Consider the following 18945-nt stretch of genomic DNA (forward strand, 5'->3'; position numbering starts at 1 on the left):
CTGTATCTCATAGGATAGGAGGAAGAGATCCTCACGGGTTCTAACAACCATTTAAAATATGAGTCTCAGGCTCCTTGTGCAAACATGGGAGCGATACCTCCCTCTTTAGAAGGTCATTATCAGAATAAAATGAGTTGAAGTATGGGGACCTGTTCGTGAACTAAGAAACGTATAAGCTGGCTTTTCCTCGAAGACTTCTGTGACAACTGATTCTCTCTCTTCTTTTGTTACTGAAGCTAATAATAGTAATAATAACAATAGTAAAACTGCATTTACTTCTAATGGAACATTAGTTAATTCATACTGATTTACAATGCAAAAAGAATTCTAATAAAATGATTCGCTAAACTATACTACCTTGTCCAAGAACCAGCCTACAATATAGTATAAAATGTTTTTCAAAGTACCCCAAATACCCCACGCTCTAGTGTGCATGTCAGCACTATGGTATGTTTTCTTCTCAAATTTGTTTGTTTCCTGTACATATTTATCCCTATAGGTAGCATCATGCTGAGTGTGAAATTTCTTGCCCTTCTTTACTCTCCATGATAACATGAGCATTTCCTACATGTGTAATCTTGTGAGAAGCAGCTTTTTTCCTTGTTTATTCCTTGAATATTTATAGATATTTATATATTGAAAGAAAACAAAAAGCATTACTGTGTCTGTAATCTCACAGAATATTATAAAATGGTATTTCCATGCTTGACACATCTCAGAAAAACGCAATTGGTGACATGTGAAAAATGTGGAGTGGGAAAATTACACAATTAGTAAAATATATAGAAGGGTTAAATTACAAAGACATTTTTCTCCAGGTATTACAAACGTGAGCTCTGGACCTCTATTCCTGGGTTCAAATGCTAGGTCTGCTACTTACTGTTTGGGGGCCTTAGAAAAGCATCCTGCACTCTCTGACATTCTAATTCTCCATTATTATATAAAATGGGGCAAAAATCCAGAACCTTCTGGGTGATCTTGCTGTAAGAATGAAATGCAATTCTATATGTAAAATGCTTCAAGAGCCCTTGATCCATAGTAAGTACTCTTATAATAAATATCAGCCCTTATTATTTTAAAACACATTTAATAGTTTAAAGGAGTGGTTCTCAAACTGTGGCTCCCAGACCCACAGTACTGGCGTCAGTTGGGAACTTAGAAATACGAATTCTTGGACCTGATCTGAGATCCACTGAATCAGAAATTGAAGGGTGGGCAGAGCAATCAGTCTTTAATCAGCTCTCCAGGTCATTTGGATACAGTCTCAAGATTGCAAACTACTGGGATAAAGGCAGAAGAGATCATTGGCCCTTTTAATTGATAAGAATTTCCAATGGTTTTCTGGCTTTGTTTTAGGCATTGATTAATTTGAGATGGTGAGGGAAAGGCTGGTTAGCAGCTATAAAGCGCTACTTTGGGATGACCCAATTATCTTTAATGTTAGTTCATGATCTTTATGATATCTGGGCATGGTAAAACAAAATCTGTCCTTAGACTAAGTATTATAAAAATAATGCCAAAATTACCCTTTTTGGTGTAACTCTATGCAAAATGAAGAGCAAATATTGGAACTAGAAATCTTATTTTAATAAAAAAACATGGGGTTGAATAGAACTTACATACATTGTACAACTCAGAGTGTACAATTCATTCTAGGACATTATGTGATTCTTTTGAGTTGGGCATTGACATCCTACAGAGTAGTTACCCTAAAAATGTTATTTCCCTTTTATTCTGTTTTGACATAGAAAAGGAAAGTAATAACCAAGTGATAATATGTACATTTAGGTTGGGGGAATGGACACGACCTTATAGGGTGAGATTCAGAAGGAGGTACACTTTCCAAGAGCAAGAACAACAATGAGAATGTATACTTAAAGCATGGTATTAGCTTTAGTAAACAGGATTATGGAAAGCATATCTTAACAACCTACATAAAAGTAAAGAAAAAGAAAACTGTAAAATACATACTCATAAGCTTTTAAAAACATTTCTTCATTACATTCTCCTGGAAAATAATATTATATAGAGTGTGGGATCAGAAGCGCTACCATTGAGCTCAGTAACCGCCAACTTAAGATTCTCTAAGTTCATCTACAACGTTCCTAAGACATTCTAAAGCAACTCAAGAGCCCATCGACCATTTGGACTAAATTCAAAGAAACTCTACTTGCTTGAGGACCATTTTGGAACAGATTACCCCTTCCTGTTCTGGTTTATTCCAAGTAGCAACGTGGCAGTGGGTCCAGACACCCCATGCCTTCCCTGGGATGAGCCGACTGACCATGCCTTGATTTCAACAAGCAGTAGAATTAGTCTCCAATTATATTAGAATCCTTTAGAAGTCAGGATTTTAATCTAACAGGCAAAGGAATAAAAATGCACTGGGTTTCTGCAGGGCACTTGGCAAAGCATACAAATTATGCCTATTGTGTAATAATTTGCCATCGACAAGCAAGGCTCATCCAACTTAAACTCCTTCCAACACTTTCATCAACCTAATAGTTTGCTCGTTTAACCAAAGGCCACTAGCCTTATTAGTATTCTTAGTATATCAAAGAAAGGAAGGCTGTATAAACAGGGCAGAGAGATTTATTATAATCATTTTTTTCCCTTGATCTTAATTTCCAAGATTAATCGCTGCCATTAATGGTGCTGCTTCGGCTATTTTCCTCACACGTTCCGGATGCCAAGAAAACCAGTCACGGGGCAGCTGAGCAACGTGATTCTATATATTCCATCTTTACTTTGTGCCATTCTATTTGAGATATAGACGCTTAATGAAGAGAAATGCAAGTAATCTATTTCCTGTGTCTTGTTAGTTACCTTTTTGTGAAAAGTCTTTCCTAATCAGACTGGCTGAGAACACTTAGGCCTGTGCGTTCTGTTTTGTATTGCTCTCCAAAAATCCACAGGATGTTCTCTTGAATGAGAAAGCTCTCAGAACAATCGTCAATAGTTTTCCAGGAGGCTAATCAGGTTTTCACCTGGCTGCCTATAATGTCAGCTAAATGGAATCCAAAAGTCACAGATAATTCTTATGGAAATGATGTGTAGCATGTACCCTCCGTTTTTTTAAGCCCCGAAGTTATTATTAAGATGGATTAAAATTACTGTCATTGAAATTAATCGTTGCTTCCTAAGTGCGTTCTTCAGTGCAGATGCATACTTCAGGTCAAGTCAACTCGCAAGAGTCCAGTGCCTCTTGGTGTCCTCTGCTCAGGTTGTGGGGGCATTCGAAGATGGAAATGTTGGGGTCCCTGCTTCGCTGGTACGCACTGGCGCAGAAATGAGATGCAAGCTTCATCAAACATTGTGGACCTGGAAAGACTGTTCTTTGACTTGGATGCTACTCCAGGTTGGAGGCTACAACAGTCACCTGTTGAGTGTCCCCAAGCTTGAGTCCTTACCCCTTCCTGGGGACCGCTGCCTCGGGAAAGAGGGCCAGGCCCACGTTCCGCCTTACTGGTTCGGTTCCCCAAGTCCTTCCCACACTCCTGGCATCAGCAGGCCCTCTGCCCCAAGGAAGCACTGTCTGCATCCTCTTCTGGCCACCTCTTTTAACTTGCCCTTGACAAGTGGTTTAGAGCTTTCTGAGTCCCTCTGTGCTGTTGCTGTTTTGGGGACCGTCAGTATAGCTTCCCGGTCTAGGCAAGCAAGTCATTCAGTTACAAGAATGGTCTCCCTGTAATGTTGAAAAAATAGGCATGCCATGGGTGATGTCAATGGCCGGTGGAATTCACAGCCCTTCTCCAGCCAATCCTATCACATCAATATGTGCAGGGACATTCCCGGCACGGGGACTCACTAGTCTCTTGACCAAGATCTTTCTCACATAGACTGAACCGCGGGAAATTGTTATGCTTGTAGGTCAAGAGGCTGGTTAATAGCAATTTCATATGTTCGACCTAATACGGCTCCAAATCTCCTTCCTATGTAATGTGGCTCCAGTTTCCAACGAACTGCCTTCTAGTCTGTGGTGCCGCTGCTCACTTCAGCTACCGGAAATCTCTCCCTCAGCCAAAGTCCCTCTTCAGAGCACTTTCAGGTCGCCAGCACAGCTCTTTGGGACCCGTACCTCGTCACTAGGCTGTGGAGTGTAGGTCCTCCTTAGGGCTGCGCCCCTCCCGCTTCAGCTTTGTACCTTACAGACCCCCTTGCTCCTTGTAAGTAAGTGCTTTATAATTATTTGCCAGAGTCACGGAGAACCTCAATTATGACCCAACTTGCGGTCATAATGCCCATGTTCAAATCCCCAATGTAATTCTTTCCTACTGGTTTACCCTTACCTGCAAATGGAAATAATAATACCTTATCCTTGCCTCGTAGTTTGGTGTGAGAATGAAATAAGTTCACAGCACGTGCTCAGAACAGGCAAGGGTTGAATGGATACGAGTTGCTATCATTATTATTATTACTGCTATTATTTCAAAATGACCAATGCTGCAAAGAGTCTCTTGCAGACTCGGGGTCTAGCCCTTTCGTGGGGATACAGAGAGCTCAATCACAAAACAGGAAGCTGCTGGTCTGCTCTGAAACATAGTGTGCCCAGCAGTGACATCTTTAGCGAAGGGTCAAGCTGCTTTAGATCAGGAGCAGGAGCCCATGTCGCTGGCTGCACGTGGATTCCGCTGGGGCAACCCCAAAGCTGTGGGTCCCTAGCCTCCTTCCCAGACCAATGAAATCAGACTCCCTGAGGTTGGGGTCCTGGAATCAGCGTTTTTAAAAGCTTCCCAAGTTGTCCTAATAGCACAGCCAGGACCGAGAACTGCTGACTCCTGGGGTCACACATGTGTTATTTGCAGTCGTCTGGGATAATGGTAAATAACCGTAAAGAAAAGTTATTCAATTAGAAGTTCTTTCTCAAGGTAGTCATGCCTAATCAGGAAAGTATCACCATCCCTGTTTCTTTTATTTCCTCAAACCTCAGCCACCACCATGAAAGGACATCAAGGAAGAGGACACATTTGCTAAATTAAACTTAGTGACTGAAACTTCGTGATGAGATTTGAGAGGTCAGGGGAAAAATGTAACTAAGCTTTGAGCTTTACAGAATTACAAACATGTTTACACTTTTCTAGAAAGAGCTAGAAATAAAGGGCAGGAAATTGTTTTCCCCCGTTGGATGAGGGAGCGTTTGGATATGCAGCCTACACCCAACTGATTCTACTATTTGACTACAGTAAATATTTCTCAGGGTACTTGAACCCAAGTGCATATCAGGCCCCAGCAGCTGAGTTTCATTTGAGACAAATTTCCAGATCCTCATGAACCGTATCTGTCCATTTTTGTCATTTATCAATACCCTTAGAAGTCTTTTTAGACCTTTCCATCAGCCATCCCTCTACCCACCCACTGCAATTTTAAGACGTAAGAGATACTGTATAACTGGTTTTGTTTTTTTGGTCTTTGGAGGACAATAAGGCCCTATTATATCGATCCTTTTTTGGCCCTCCACAACAGAAAATCCTTTTTGCCCCTCTGTTAAAGGACGCGTGCTGTAGTTTCAATGGCTCCATCAGCTGAGAGCGTGAGCTCTCAGAGGCTGCTTCAGAGGAAACCCAAGAGGATGCTCTCCTGTCTCAGAATCAGTAAATACAACCAATAATGAACTGTGCCAGATTCTAAGTCCTCACCCCGTGTCATGCTGCAGGGACCCACTGTCTGGGAAAAGCCACCTCTGACTGAGAGGCAGGGACATAGATGGGAAATTGAGTCTAGGTATTCATTGTTTCAAACGTCCTTTTAACTAACATTCCGGTCCTGGGATCGAGTCCCGCATCGGGCTCTCTGCTCAGCGAGAAGCCTGCTTCCCCCGCCCCCCTGCCTGCCTCTCCATCTACTTGTGATCTCTCTGTCAAATAAATAAATAAAAAATCTTAAAAAAAAAAAGTTAACTAACATTCCAGATTTTCTGCTTCTTTGCTGAGTAAACGCTCAGAAGGAGGGTTTTGAGCATTAACTTGGTTTACTTTTAAGATAAATGATTTGACTGTTACAACTGCCAACCTAAGTTGGTGATATAGAGCCAGTAAAAAGGCAGAATGCTTTACTGCTCTCCCTAACAACTTTTGTTTACGTTGTGCTTCACTATTTAAAAATACTTTTGTGTGAATTAACTTCTTTAAATAATGGGAAGGTAGTGAAATGGTTAGGTATTTAATAATAAACTTAAGAAGGCATATAATCCAGTCAAGTTTTTATAATTATACTTGCAAAAGAAATGAAAAAGTCGCTGTACAACTCTTAACTCCGGCAATTTATCAATACACTTAAAAAAGGCACGCCTTCCATTTTTACTCTTTAAATCTGCGAATCAAAACCCCACACCAGAATATCACAAAGAATATCACAAAGCCTTATCTATAGGAATGTAAGAAAACATCATCCTCCCTCCAACTTCTGCGGGTCCTGCAAAACCTGATGTAATGAAAAGAGAGCCAGAACATTGGGGGTGAGGCATGGAACATCCCTGTGCTTCATTTCTGTTTTCCTGCACTCATTTGTGAACATTGGATTTTCACACCAAAATTCGGGAGAAGCAAGATACGTGATCGTCTGGCACCTGCAGAACTCAGTAAGAATGTATACATCTCCTCTGGGCTCTGGGGCTGCCAGCAGGTACGGCGAGTACGTGGAATCAACTTTTGCAGATGAGACTGTACCGTCAATGTCTGTCGGAATCGCTGAGTTCTCTTCAGTTCTGACTTCGAAAACTAGGCAGGGACAGTCCCTAAATGGGCAGGGTCCTCTTTTCATTTTCTACATTGATTAAGTCTGTACAGATTCTAGCCTTGTAAAAATGCTTCTTTATGTTGAAATAGAAAGGAATTGACGAAAAAGGTGATGAGATGTGCTTTCCCCCCAAGGTAAGTGTTCTCCACATATGCAAGCGTCTCCTGATGTAAGGAAGACAAGGCAGTCCGGTGGGCAGACCTTTAGGGCAGAGGTACTTCTTTTAACTGAATCCTTACAACTAAAATCTGGCTCCCTGTTACTTTTACAACTCGTGTTTGTAATCACTAAATAGTTTGAGGATCTGTTCTCGTCCCATCTTGCTTTGCTTTATTTTGTTGTGTTTTACTCGTTCACTGATAAAATGATGGAAGATGTCAGCAGCGGCCATTTAAAGCCACAGGTGGGAATGAAGCCGTCAAAATAAGTATGGCTCGCGTGCTTGATCAGCTCAGTCTCAGCACAAAGGAGAACCGTGAGCACTGCAAACCAGAAGCATCCTGTGCCTCGGTGTTTGAGGCCATTTTTACCATGCGTGATGTGCTCTCCACACTCGGGTGATCATTTGGCTTGAGGTGGTCTTCAGTCAATAGGGGTTCCCACACTTGGCTGAAGAAATGACACACCTTCCTTGGAAGACCACACTTCAACCTCTGACTTTAAATAATTCCCACACAGGGGCTGCCAGGAACATAAATCCACAATCAGAAAGTCTCAAACACAAGAGAAAATAAGTCCCTGGGAGCCAGATTTATTGGAATTGTCAGACTCAGAATATAAAACAAGCATGTTTAATATATTTAGAGATATAAAGGGGACTTTGAAATGAATAGTTAGAAATAGTTAGATAATAGTTAGAAAAGATCATCCGATATTCCAAGACAAATTTGAGTAAGGACAAACTGAACTAGTAGAAGTGATGATATAGCTTAAAGAAGCATTTTCGACATAGATTAACACGACTCTCATAATATTGCTGATAGGATCAGAAATTTCCAACTACTTTGGAAATAGTTTGGCATTCTCTTCAATAGTAAAATGTACACCTGCTACAGGACCCAGCCATTCCTCATGTATTTACCCAAATGAAGAGAAAGTGTATGTCATGCAAAGACTCGTATATCAGAATTGTTTATAGCAGCTTCATTTGTAGATGGCAAAACTGCAAACAACCCAAATGTCCAGCAAGAGGTGAATGAAAACTCAAACGGCGACCTATTCAAACAAAGGGATAATACTCAGCAACGAAGAGGAATGCAGTACTGGTAACCCCAACAGTTAAAATTTTACAGTTCTTTACAATGAAATACTTAGCAAATTAAGAATTAATAGGAATGAACTTAGATAAAATGAGTCTATTAAGAAAAACTACATTAGACACAGAAGAACACAGCAACTTCATTCATAGCAATATACACCAGAGAGATTGAAAAAAATATATGTATGCAGAAAAACTTTTTAAAAAAAGATTTTATTTATTTATTTGACAGAGAGAGATCACAAGTAGGCAGAGAGGCAGGCAGAGAGAGAGAGAGAGAGAAGGAAGCAGGCTCCTTGCTCAGCAGGGAGCCCGATGTGGGGCTCGATCCCGGGACCTTGAGATCATGACCTGAGCGGAAGGCAGAGGCTTAACCCACTGAGCCACCCAGGTGCCCCTGCATGAAAACTTTTATATGAATGTTCATAATGTCCCCAAATAGGAAGAATCTGAATGTCCAACTACTGATTAATGAACAGTTAAGGCATGCTACAGCCATACAATGGACTCTTCTTGGGTGATAAAAAAAAATGAAGGACTGATACGGGGGACAGATGGGTGAACTGTGACAGTATTATGCTAACTCAAAGCACCCATCATAAAAGACTTCCTATTACATGATTCCATTTATAGGGCATGTTCAGAAAAGGTAAATATGTAAAGCTGGGGGACTTCTGGGGGGTGATGACAACATTCAAAAACTGATGTGGTGATGGTTGCTAGACTATAAATATCCGAAAGCCATGAAATCTTACACTTCAAAGGAATGACTTGAATGGTATGAGGTTTACATCTCAATAAAGTTGTTGTTTTAAAAAACCTCCCAGCAGTTTTTACAGTGAGAAAGATGAAAGGAATCCCATTAAGTGGAAAAGGTTGCCTACTCTCCCCCACTTCTCACCAGTACAAAGAGAAAACAAAGTGAAAGTTAAAAGATTTCAAAAGGAGAGAACACAGTAATCTTCAAAGATTACTCATAAAAACCCTCAAGAAATCTACAAATTACAGAAGTAGTTAAAAGACTTTATCGAGTTCTCTTAGTATTCAATCAGTATATAAAAATCAATTGCACTTCCATATAAAAAAGAAACTTTTAGAAGATGCACCCTGTTAAAAAAAAATAATGTTTCTACGAGCGACAGAAACTCTAAGGAGCTGAGAATAAATGAAACAAAGAACAGTGCAAGAACTTTAAGACACGTGCATAAACGTCATTGAAAGATGATAAATAAAATGGACTGACATCAAGCTCACAGACAGGAAGCTCAAAATAATCAAGCTGTAATTCTCCCTCCATCTTCCCAGAAGTACACCATACATATGTGCAGATTTGACACATGATACAAATGACACAGTAAGTTATGAGACAAAGGACATTCTACTCAATATAGCTACTGAGACAGTCATTTACATGGAAAAAAGAAAATCAAATTTCTACCTTCTGTCATGTCAAAATAAAAATCAGCTACAAATGAATTAAAGGCTTTAATGTGAAATGATGAAACTTTATAATTATTAAATTAAATCACAGGAAATTACCTCGATGCTGTCTTAGGAGGTAAGATTCCTCAAACAAGATTCCAAAAAGCAGGAATCCTAAACCACGGTGATCAACCCTAACAACACCTAGGAAGCCCTTGTGTGCACCCGAGGACACCAGGAGTGAAGAAACGCAACCCGGGAGAACTTGGTTGTAGGGCATTCAACTAACAAAGGATTAATTTCTGAATATACTGAGAATTAAAGGAGCTAAGAAAAAAAGGAAAAACACCATTAGAATAATGTGCAAAAGACACGGATATACGTTTAATGGAAGAATAAACATGAATAGCTAATAAATGTGTAAAAAACTCTATCAGTGCGGAAGTCAGGAAGATGCCAACTTCAAACCCACCCCATCTGCGACAACAGGACAAAGGAAAACTTGGGAAATAGCAAGTTTTGCTGCATAAATGGAAAGTTGGACCATTCGTTGCTGATGGGAATGTACACTGGCACAGCCACTTCTCAAAGCTCTTTGGCATTATGGAGGAATTTAAAGATGTGCAAATCGTACAAGTCGCCCACGCTCTCTCTGCATGTCCAGGAGAAACACTTGCATCCCTACACTAGGGGTCCATATGATTATGTCCCATAGTATTCCATTGTGTGTATATATGTACCACATCTTCTTTATTCATTCATCTGTGATGAACATACTACGCAGCCATCAAAAAAAAAAAAAAAATGGAACTAGAGGGTATTATGCTAAGCGAAATAGGTCAATCAGAGAAAGACAATTATCATATGATCTCCCTGATATGAGGAATTTGAAAAACAAGATGGAGGATCATAGGGGAAGGGAGGGAAAAATGAAACAAGATGAAACCAGAGAGGGGAGACAAACCATAAGAGACTCTTAATCTCAGGAAACTAAAGATTGTTGGGGGTGGGGGAGAAGGATAGGGTTGCTGGGTGATGGACATTGGGGGGAGGGTACGTGCTACGGTGAGCGCTGTGAATTGTGTAAGACTGATGAATAACAGACCTGTACCCCTGAAACAAATAATACATTGTATGTTAATAAAAAATACATAGTTAAATTAAAAAAATAATAATTATGTTCCAAGCCATATGTTTCTGAAAGCAAAGCTTGCAAAGTGTGCAAATGTTCTGCTGAAGACCAAGGAGAGATGAGTTATGGCACAGCCACGGGGTGAACTCGGCTGCCTCAGTGAAAACAGTGTGTCAGTCCCAAGTGCCCGTATCAACATGGATCAATCTGAACAAAGGTTAAAAAAAGCAACGTTGAGTAAAAAAAGGCAAGTTGCAAAAAATATGTAATCTACTAGTGCAACAATCGCAAACAGGCAAGCCAAGGAATATTTTGCAGATCTGCACGCAGACACATGGGGAAATACAAAGAAATCAAGGGAATGAATAGACACAAAATGCAGGCCAGTGGTTCCTGTCTGAGAAAGCGCGAGAGGCGGTGAGAGCGAGGCAAGAAGAGTCTCCATCAACCATCGGTCAATTTCTACTTCCTCCGTAGAGAGTTGTGGCATTCTTTAAATCCTGCACCAAAACATACCCTAGATTCTCAAATCGTTTATGTCATATATTTCATTATACCCATACATGCCACTTTCTTGAAATATAAGATTTGTTTCTGAACATTTTATCTGTATGACAATCTTCAAAAACTTCTCTTCATTTCATAGCTAAAGTTCTGTTAAGAGACTGGTAACTTTGGGGGCTCCTGGGTGCCTCAGTCAGTTAAGCGGCCGACTCTTGATTTCAGCTCAGGTAATGATCTCAGGGTCCCGGGAGCGAGCCCGTGTTGGGCTCCCCACTCAATGGGGAGTCTGCTCTGGAACTCCCCCTCTTCCCCCTGCCTCTCCCTCCACTCACACCGGCATACACTCTCTCTCTCAGATAAAAAAAAATCTTTAAAAAAATGCTAACTTAAAAAAAATAGGCCATCAATCCATTTTAACAGAATACTTTCATTTGGAAGTATCTTATCGTTGTGCTCAATTAGCATCTCAGAGTTTTATTTTATTTTATTTTTTTAACTTTTCTCACTGAAAATGAAAGAATTCTCCCTGGGAATAATAATGCAAGTTAAATCTTCTGTGAAAAATGGCGAATCAAATCCTTTGACAGAAACACTACCAGCTCCTTTATATCTTATTTCTTAAAATTCCCTTTTTTGAAGTTTTTAATATTTATTTAAAAACTTTCAAATATTCTATGGAGCATTACTTCTTCATTAGTTTATTATTCCTTTGTTCTGACTCCATGAGTTGCACACGAAACTAAGTTCTGATTAATTTTCTCCCGCTGGAATGCTAGTTCATTATCCAAATATAATAAGTATTTGAAATGGTCAGGTTTAAGCCTAAAATACACCTCTGTATCTCCACCCCAATGAGTAACTTAAATAGAATCGAGCAAATTTAATTCTCTCTCTTGAATTTGGGTCTTGCATTTGCTGTGTTATCTTAGTACTAAATGGTTGATTGCGTACATAAAGGTGAGTTTGACCCACGTTTTGTTTTAGATGCTAAAGAGAGGAACAACTTTAACCAGGGAAAGATCTGGTTATCATCCCTACTACGTAAAGTTACATCTTTCATGTAGCATGAAGAATGGAGGCTATCTGACAACAGGCAATTTGCTTTCCTCATCCTGAGCTATACTCTCAGTGTCAATTACAATATATTACGTGTATTAAGCCCACAATTTATACGTAATGAATGGGAAGATGGAAGGATGGACGGAATGAGATCATGAGCTCCATCCTTTCATAACAGGCAACTTCACAAATTCAGGTCCCTATATGGTTGTCCTTATTTTGTTGACTCTGACCACCTACCCACATGGCCATGGGCAATTCATCTCTGAATTAGCAACCAGACACGCAGACATCGGAACACCATTAGTTTCCACAATCCCTTAAAGACCTTCGATGTTTTAATAAAAATGCTAACAATTCCAGTGTTCAGGTAACATCGAGGATTTTTTCTATTCTCACCTTCATCTCAGGCTGCAAAGGCAGTAAGCAAAGTTCATTAATAGTAGAACGTGGTTGCTCAAAATTATAGTGACCTTGAGCAACTATCCACCTGAGGGTCAATACAGTTTCCAGTGGTGATGAGACCGTGTCCTGACCACCGATATTTCAGTGCGTTATGCTCTTATGATCACATACATATCCCTCACACATTAATTTAAGAATATAATTTTACTGTGGTGTTCTCTGGCAGAGACTGACAATAGTTGGAATATTGTTTTCAGTTAATTTGATATCATCATAATCGCCCCCAAACAAGCAAAAAAGAAAAGAAGGTATAAATAACATTTCTCTGTGAAAATGAGGATATTTCCTATTTGTGTATATGACAAGTGAGTCATAACTGCAGTGCTTACATAAAATAATAAATTAATAGGAAGAGAACGAGCTCTCACATACTGAATGCTTGGCTCAGTGGCAAACACTACACTAATTGCTTTAAACCTATTTTCATCTTTAATCTTCACTACAAACCTCTCCCCAATTTACCTATAGATAAATGGAGCATCTAGAGGACATTTCCCAATGTCACACGGGTCACAATATGCAGAGCTGAGATCCAGATCCAAAACCTACTGGTCCAACACTCCACCGCGTGAATCACCACACTACGCCACCTGCTTCAATTGGAGCTTCGATGTCTGTGGGGCATTTGTGATGTGACGGGAACACATGAGTTTCAAAAGACAGAATGAGACCCTTTACCTTAAATGAAGAGTGTCAAAATGACAGAGTCCCCACAGGTGGATCCCGTCACTCACACATTAGAGAGAAAAGGTTAATTGCTAAATTTTGGCGTAGAGATGGCAGTCAATTCCTTAGATCTTTTCCATAAAATCTTGCTGAGAGTTACATTTGCAAATGCGTGCGGAAGACTAAGCAACAATGTATGACAATTTTTAAACTTCCTCCGCTCTTGAGGTACTAAGTACACAGATGTTTGGGAAGACTGGGGCTTATGAATATAGTTTTACTGTCAACAAACAGGCAACATCTTTGCTGCCTGCTGCTAACACAGCAATCTCTTAAATTTAAAATTCTACGATACTTTCTCCTGGATAAAGGGGAATTAGAAGATATTCACATTCCATGAAGTAAAAAAAAAAATCAAAGATTGCTTCTTGCAAATGGGCACTGCTTGCAACAGAAGTGAAGCCCAGTGTTGGTTTAGCCTTCCAAATGTTTACATTTAAAAAAAAGTAATAATTTCACAATTCTATTCTGCCTCCTTTGACACAAGTCCTACACTATAAAACTACCCCCACGGCCACCTCCTGTTCTCTTCACGCTTCAACATATCTTATCATGTTTCACCTGCTTATACGTGGCTCTTTGTGTTTGAGAGTAAGCCCCTGGAGGCCAAGAGCCTTGTCATACTCGTATTTGAAGCATAAAGAGGGCTTACTAACCTGTTAGGCCTAGAATTACCCTATAAGCACTTTTTCCCATGGGACCAATGTTGATGGCTTAAAAGGACCACTCCCCATGACCTCTCAGTGTGGGACCCTCTGTTCTGGTTTCATAGCTTCACTGTAGTTTTTAGCCAAACTAGAAAACACCAAAAGCATCTGAGGCAGTTTATACATTATATACGGACAAACTTCTTTTAGACTGTACTTTCCCAAATGTAAAATCCATACCTTGGCCTAAGTGGAGATTCTTACAATGAAAAAACTGCTTCCACAGATATACAGACATCTGTCTGTCTTCCTCTGAAGCACCAGATCTATCTGGTACCATCTTGCTATCCTCATTCCTTAATTAGATCTGTTATTCAAGTTCATATAATGTCACCGTCTTAAAATAGTCCGATGTGACTCACTGCCCACAGTGGAAGGTGCCAATGGGACGAAGAGCACAGAAGTGGAGAGTAGGAACGACTCAATGCTTCTGCTTCACAGAGGAGGAAACAGAGGCCCAGAAAACCCACATGACCTTCCCGAGGCAACTCTTGAATGTGGTAGTTCCAAGACCACGGATATCCTCAAATACACACCACATCGCTTTTCCTGCGCTCTCTCCACTGCCTTTCCATCCTAATAATTGGAACATACAATGTTCATGGTGGGCAGCGAGCTGCTGCCATCCCAGTGATGACCACGGAACATCTTTCTTCTTAAGTAAATCGAATGCTCGTTGTTATTTTGTCCCCTGAAATATCACTGGTTGCCAATCCCCTGAAAAGAGCATGAAAATTATAAATAGAAAAAAGTGGGTAAAAGCTCTTGAACACTTAGCATCTGAGCAGAGGCAGGACACGTCAATGCCTTCATCAACGGGCATTTCTACCTCTCATCATATTTAATAGCCAGAGAAAGTAATGAGCGTGCATGTTCTGGTCAATGCCTTCATCTCTTGCTGCTCCCGGTCTGAAAAAATATCCATTCAAAGAGTCACTGGCTTCCAGATCGTAATTGATTGAGCACTTCCTGTCACCGGTGTTGTTAGTGCATTACTGCTCTTCACTTTCCAACCACACCATCGCCCAAGTGTCAGCTCCAGCTCCAGCAGGAGGCCCAGTGACCTGGTAAGTTGTGCTGTGAGAAAGGTGTCTTCCACTCTGATGTGTCAGTCTCTGTGACGCTGTCTAGTCTATAAAATGAAGGAGGCGAATGTGGTTGCTACCTTGACATGTCACTTTAGCCCATCGTGAGAGGAACCATTCTTTAGCTCATTGTGAGAGGAACCATTCTATTAGCTTTGGTAGAAAAATTAAGAAAGAGACTCAACAAAAAGATTATCTGTTTATTCATCAAGAAGGAAAAATATATAGGTTTCGCTAGTAACACTGTGTGAGGTGATGTGTACTTCACTTACATTTCTCATTTAACTTGGCAAAATTACAGAAAAGTGTTAGCTCCACTATTGTAGATTTTTTAAAAAGTGAAATTTGGGGCAATTAGCAAACCCAGGCAATATCTAAAAACACGGTGATGGGATTCAGCTCTAAACTATGAAACTGCCATTTCATCTTTCAGATCCATGAGTTAAAGGAAATGATGACAGAAAATACAAAGAATATTCTAGACTGAATTTATAAAGATTTTCAGTTCTATACCAATCAGAATTTTAAATTGTAAAATTAGTTTTCCCCAAATATCCTTTACAATACAAAACCTCTAAATAAAATATAGTATATTGTTTTTGTTTTTTAAGATTTTTGTTTATTTGAGAGCGAGAGAGAGAGAGAAAGAAAGAACATGAGCAGGGGGAAGGGCAGAGGGAGAGGGAGAGTCAGAAGCTGAGTCCCCAATGAGCAGGGAAGGCAATCTACAGGACCCCAGGACCCCAGGATCCTGGGATCATGATCTAATCCAAAGCCAGACACTTAATCAACTGAGTCACGCAGGCACTCTTGGTGTATTGTTTTTAGGTGTAAAGTTAACATTAGTTTTTCAATATGTCATTTTGGAAAGAAGTCAGGCTTCAAAATTGATTCGAAAGTGTTAAATATGGTAGTTGCTGTAAGAAATATAGTAAATAATTATAAATATTAGGTACTGATCCGTTTTTAGGACCTACATCAAATCTTCAGGATAGCTGACCATCTGTTATCCTGCAGAAATCTAGCAAACCTTGTTTAATATGTACTTAGCCTGAATGTTTGTGTCTCTCCCAGTCTCCTTTTTGATGTTGAAATCTAATCCTCTCTGTGATGGTATTTGGAGGTGGGGCCTCTGGGACGTGATTAGGTTACAGGGTGGAGTTTTCATTAATGGAATTCCTGCCTTCATAAAGGAGGCCTCTGAGAGCTCTCCCACCCCTTGTGCCAAGTGAGGACACAGCACAAAAAAAGCTGTCTGTGAACCCAGAACCAGGTCCTCATCAGATACCAAATTTGCTGTGCCCTTGACCTTGGATTTCCCAGCTCCAGAAGCACGAGATATAAATTCATGTTGTTTATAAGCTACTCAGTCTATGGTACTCTGCTAGAGCAGCCTGAAAGACTAAGACAATACAACTAGCATTTTATAAACATAAATATTAGTATAATTTGTCCACTGGCAATTTGCAAGAGAATGCTGAACAGTCTGGATATAATTAAAAGCAATAATAACATATGCGATTAACACTCTTTACCTCATTTGTGTAAGAATGAATCTCAGAAATATATTCAGATGAAGGAATTCAAAATAGCTGTAATCGCTGGGGTCGGGGCGGGGGGTAGAGAAAAACTAAGCACAAAATCAGTCCAAAATGTTTGTATCTCTAGGATGAGAATGGACTGGAGACATTTAGATAGTTATTTAGAACATACATAATTTACAAGGTAATTTAAGACTGAATAACAGCATAATTTACAACATAATTTAAGATTGAGTAGCAGTAAGGTACATTAACATGTGTACTTGGGGAGTAAAGACACCTGGGTTTAAAACTCAGTGCCTGGTCCTAGCTGTTGGATGATGGGAGACTGAATTTCCCTCTTTGAATCTCAGTGTTGTTATCTACAGCTCGAAGTAAATTGCATGATCTATGTAAATCATTTCCACACCAGGTCTATAAAAATTGCTCAAAAATACTACCGTTATTGTTATTAAAGTTAGGGCACCTGGGTGGCTCAGTCGGTTAAGTGGCTGCCTTCAGCTCAGGTCATGATCCCACAATCCTGGGATGGAGTCCTGCATCGGGCTCCCAGCTCAGCAGAGAGCCTGCTTCTCTCTCTCCTGCCTACTCCTGCTCTCTCTGGCTGTCTCTCTCTCTCTCATCTAGATAAATGAGATCTTAAAAAAAAAAAATTATTAAAGTTATCACTGTTACCATCATCTTCCTGAGATGAGAGTAAAAAGACAAGACTAAGTCAACACCATGCATAGAGTACATCAAACCAACGGGGCCTGGAATACGAAGTACTATTCTCATGGGAGAACTAACTAGAATGAATACTGAAATGTGATATTCTGTGATATTCTGATCTGGTAAGGTCAGGATAATATAAACCATTCAACACATGAGATACATGTTATATATATCTGGAATATATAGAGATAGAAATCCTTATAGCTTAATAAGACTGGTGCTTCTTCCAAAACAAGAACAATGAAAACAACAACAGTAAGCGAAATCCTACATATCCACTCTTTCATTTCTACATTCATCAAATGACCAGTTAGCACAAGCTGGCCAAGACTTTGGCATATCCTCCTAGTCCTTGCCCTCCAGGAATTACTGAGAGGACAGCATCTGCTTCTACTTTTAGTGGCTGAGAAAGCTCAGGAAATTCTCAGTACAGGTGAGCAGGAGGTAGCAGCTTTAAGCCACGTTGTACATTGTCTTACTGGATCAGGAATTCACAGGACACCAGGGCGCCATCTAGAAGTGGCTCAGCACAGTGGACTTGGACTCTAGGTGAGATGGGAAAGGCTGGTTCCCTTTTAAAGGAGCAACGACTGTAAGTGTCCCCACTCTTTCTGGAGTAGAGACCTGAGCAGAAGTGAGATGGTACTACATGGCGATGATTCCGGAGGACCAGAAACTGGTCTAGAATATTCTTCTTAATTTACGTAGGAAAAAAAAGAGACTATAATAGGATATCCTAAGGGAATAATGTTAGCATTAAAAGGAAAGGCTAGGAAAATGGGGTAAAAATTGGTCAAGGGGAAAGACGGTAGTACAGGGATTAAGAAAAGAACAAGCATCACAAAGGGACCTGAGAAAATTGGGAGCATTTTCAAGGTAGATTTCTGCTCTGGAATTTAGTTTGGAAGGAAACAGAGAAACACTTTGTTTTTTTTTGTTTTTTTTTGTTTTTTTTAAAGAAATTAGCAATAAAAAGAAAAACCTCGAAAATATGTCTATAGTCCTGTATTTTTTTTTCTGATTTTATATGAAAAGGACATTCTAAAAAAATTAGAAAATACCACTGCAATGTTAATTTTGATTACCAACTCCATAAATTAAATGTCCTGTTCAAATAAATTGCTAGGCTTTATTTACTGGAGGAGTAGTACTTCAGCTGTGTGAGAAATGCTTATTTCCTAGTATGGAAACTAATAAAAATGATATTTAATGAAAAAGCAAAATTCTAAAAAAAGCAATTAAAACCTATTCAATGTTATTATTTTTCCTCCTTCTAGCAAACATGTATTCACCAGCATAAGTATCTAGAATCCTATGGCTTTGAGTGACTGTTACCTTGGGCTAAATGACTTCATCGGGGAATGTGTGTATGTGTAGAAATATCTACATAATAAAAAAATTCATTTGAAAAACATTTTAAAGTAATTACTTAATTATTTAAGCTATGTGATTTCCAAAATGAAATACTTTGGCAAATTTATTCCTTCTTTATCTTAAAACAGTAAGTGTGAGTACTTGTTTAAATATCATATCCTGCAGGATAATGAAAAAATGCACATGTTTTACTTATAATTATATTCACATATGATTTAATTCC

At 39.6% G+C, this 18945-nt stretch overlaps 1 protein-coding gene and 1 long non-coding RNA gene across 5 annotated transcripts in view; one reads left to right on the forward strand and one right to left on the reverse strand.

Annotated features, from left to right (window-relative positions):
• CTNND2 (catenin delta 2) overlaps positions 1-18945 on the reverse strand; it is a 915285-nt gene that overhangs the window by 553480 nt on the left and 342860 nt on the right. The window lies entirely within an intron of this gene.
• Positions 963-18863, forward strand: LOC125100648 (uncharacterized). Its single transcript, XR_007127619.1, has 3 exons — positions 963-1038; positions 5491-5721; positions 18626-18863. It is a non-coding gene; the product is annotated as an uncharacterized LOC125100648 (long non-coding RNA).

The sequence above is a fragment of the Lutra lutra genome, chromosome 5 (assembly GCF_902655055.1).
Source record: "Lutra lutra chromosome 5, mLutLut1.2, whole genome shotgun sequence".
In the NCBI taxonomy this organism is placed as follows: Eukaryota; Metazoa; Chordata; class Mammalia; order Carnivora; family Mustelidae; genus Lutra; species Lutra lutra.